Source organism: Cibotium barometz, chromosome 34 (assembly GCF_041138505.1).
Source record: "Cibotium barometz isolate CiBa-2024 chromosome 34, ASM4113850v1, whole genome shotgun sequence".
In the NCBI taxonomy this organism is placed as follows: Eukaryota; Viridiplantae; Streptophyta; class Polypodiopsida; order Cyatheales; family Cibotiaceae; genus Cibotium; species Cibotium barometz.
The window spans coordinates 41957370-41960712 of NC_141079.1; positions in this window are offsets into that span (position 1 = coordinate 41957370).

A 3343-nucleotide genomic window follows, 5' to 3' on the forward strand; every position below is an offset into this window, starting at 1 on the left:
CCTCATGGGCATTTTCAAGTCTCTTAGTGCTCAAGAGGCTATGAAAAATCCTGTTCTTCTCCATGACATCATACCTAAACATCCTCCAATGGTGACCAAACTTTTTGACAATGTGGGGGGTCTCCCCCACATGCTGCCAAAGTTTGGTAACCCCATCAAATAATTTTTCATATATCAAGTAGTGCCCCATATGTAATTTTCAAGTCTCTTAGTGCTGGAGAGGCCATAGAAAATCTTGCTATTCCCCATGCCATCATACCTTAACATCCTCTGATGGTTACCAATCTTTGTGAGCATGTGGAGGGGATCTCTCCCCACATGCTCACAAAGTATGGTCACCATCGAATGATGTTCAGTAAGTCAAGTAACACCGCATGTGAAATATTTAAGTCTCTTTGTAATCTAGAGGCCATTGAAAATCCCGCTCTTCCCCATGTCATGGTACTCAAACATCATCTGAATGTGAAAAAAATTTACAAGCATATGGGAGGGGTTCCCCCCATATTCTCACAAAGTTTGGTTGCCAATAAATGATGTTTTGTATATCAAGTAGTTTCCCATGTGTAATTTTCAAGTCTCTTAGTGCTCGAGAGGCCATGGAAAACCCCACTCTTCCCGATACCATTGTATCCAAATGTCGTCTAATGATGCCCAAACTTTGCGAGCATGTGGGGGGCTCTCCCACATGCTCACAAAGTTTGGTCACCATTGGATGATGTTTGTTATATCAAGTATTACCCATGCCATCCTATCAAAACATTATTTGATGGTGACCAAACTTTGAAAGCATGTGGGAGGGGTCCCCCCATGTTTGCTCAAAGTGCATTCACCCCATCAAAGGATGTTTGCAAAGTCAAGTAGCACCTAGTGTGCATTTTTCAAGTCTTATTGCTCAAGAAGCCATGGAAAATCCTACTTTTTATCATGTCATCAAACCCAAACATTCTCTAATGGTGAGATCAAACTTTGCAAGCATATGGAGGGGGTCTCCCACCACATGCTCACAAAGTTTGATCACCATCAGAGGATGTTTTGCTAAGTTAAGTAGCACCGCGTGTGTAATTTTATAATGTCTTAGTGCTTGAGAGGCCATGGAAAATCCCACTCTTTCCTATGCCATCATACCCAAACATCATCCCACTGGTGACCAAACTTTGGGAGAATGTGGGTTCCCCCCCACATTCTCACAAAGTTTGGTAAGCATAATCAAATGATGTTCACAAAGTCTCATAGCGCACATTCTACATTTTTAAGTCTCTTAGTGCTCAAGAGGCCATGGAGAATTACCCTCTTCTCCATGACATCATATCTAGATAATGTCCAATGGGACCAAGCTTTGTAAGCATCTGGGGGAGGAGGGAGTCTCCCCCCACATGCTCGGAAAGTTTGGTCACCACCATCAGACACTATTTAGTATGTCAAGTAAAGCCCCATGTGCAATTTTCAAGTCTCTTAGTGCTCAAGAGAATATGGAAAATCACACTGTTCCCCATGCCATCATAGCCAACCATCATCCAATAGTGACCAAACTTTGCAAGAATATGTGTGGGTCCCCACATGGAAAATCTCGCTCTTCCCCATGCCATTATACCTAATCATTGTTCGATGTGAGCATATGGGGGGTGTTCCCTTCACATTCTCACAAATTTTGCTCAACATTGGATGATGTTTGCAAAGTCAAGTAGCACCCAATGTGCATTTTTCAAGTCTCTTAATGCTCAAGAGTGTTAGAGGACATGTGATCTAGCATCCATTCTTAGTGTCATATCCTTAGTGATACCTTATAGTATCTTGTTCTAAGATTAGAAGGCTCATTTACTAGAGTAATTGAGTGTAGGTCTAGTAGATACCTTCCTATGATTGAGGCATCACCTTTTAAGTGAGACTGGTGAGCAATCTAAGGGAGGTGGAGAGATTCATGGGCCCTAGGTATGTCCTTCTCCTAAGCCTATATAAACAGAGTATACTACTCACACTTTAGAGCCAAGTAAAGAGAAAAGTGGAGAGTGTAATGCCCATGCTTTGTGTACTTGCTTAGTGATCAATATTCTAAGTGGTCCTTTGTGGAAATACGCTCCTCTTTGCATTTTCCATTAGCTTATGTTTATGTGATACTTGTGATGACCTTGAGTACACTCTATTTCTCATTGGTTACATCTTATTATTATCTAAGTGATGGCATGTGTTGCTCTAGTGGCGTGAGTTTTCTTATGTGATTATCATTTCCATGGTTTTATTCATTCAATCATTAAGCTCACACCATGTCTTTTAACATGATATCAAAGCTCCTTTCCATGGGAATGTAATCCTTCATATGTTGGAAGGATACATCTTTGTGATTATGGGTGTGTGTGTGATTTTCTCACAAAAATTCTCTCTTATCATTAGGTGGTATTTTTGGTGAGAGACTCATTATTGCATTTGTTGCATTTGGGTTTATTCATCACTTCATTGGGTGGCACATTGGAGTGTAGAAGAATGTGTCAAATCTATCCACACATATGTGTGCAAGTATGTACGTGAGTATAACATTCTATGTGGATATTACTTTGTGACAAAATGCTAATCATTATCTTCTTCTAATTGCATTGGTGTGAGTGGCACACACTAGCTTAAGGGAGCTGATCAATAGAACATAATTAATCATAAAGTATAAAGATATAATTAAGATTAAACACACTAATAAAGTACAAAGACATCATAGAGATAGAAGAAATGTGAACATGAGCAAATATCAAATGCCTGTAAAAGTACAACCATGTAATGAAAAAAAGTATTAAGATGAAAGTAGACTCCCTATCAACATAGAGATCTAGTCATCAGCACTCTCTCTAGCTCCTTAAGCACTCCAGAATGATCTCATGGTCATCCACTCAAAGCTAAAAACGTGGGCAAGATCTGTGTTTTCGACTATGTACTCGTGAAGAGTGAGCATGATAAGCAAGCACTAGATGAGAGTACTGAAATGCTTGTAATTCCCCCCACTACCACTGCTAGAACTCCCGATGATGTCTAATCTATTGCTAGAACCACACTACTAGAAAATGATGGTTTATCGATGCTTAAAGAAAGCATGGTAAATGGCATGAATATCGATGCTTAAAGAAAGCATGGTAAATGGCATGAATATTGGTATGCGTGTTAGTATACCCCCTATACATCTATTCCAGTACTGGCACCGATGTAAGTGTTGATAATATTATAGTTTTATCACCAATATTGGTACATATACCGGTGTCATATGCAGGAATTATTTTGGGGAAGAATGGTGGAGTTAGCTATAGCTTGGCAGCTGGCTCCACCATTCTGCCTGTTGGTAAGAGTACTTGTCCAATTGTACTTA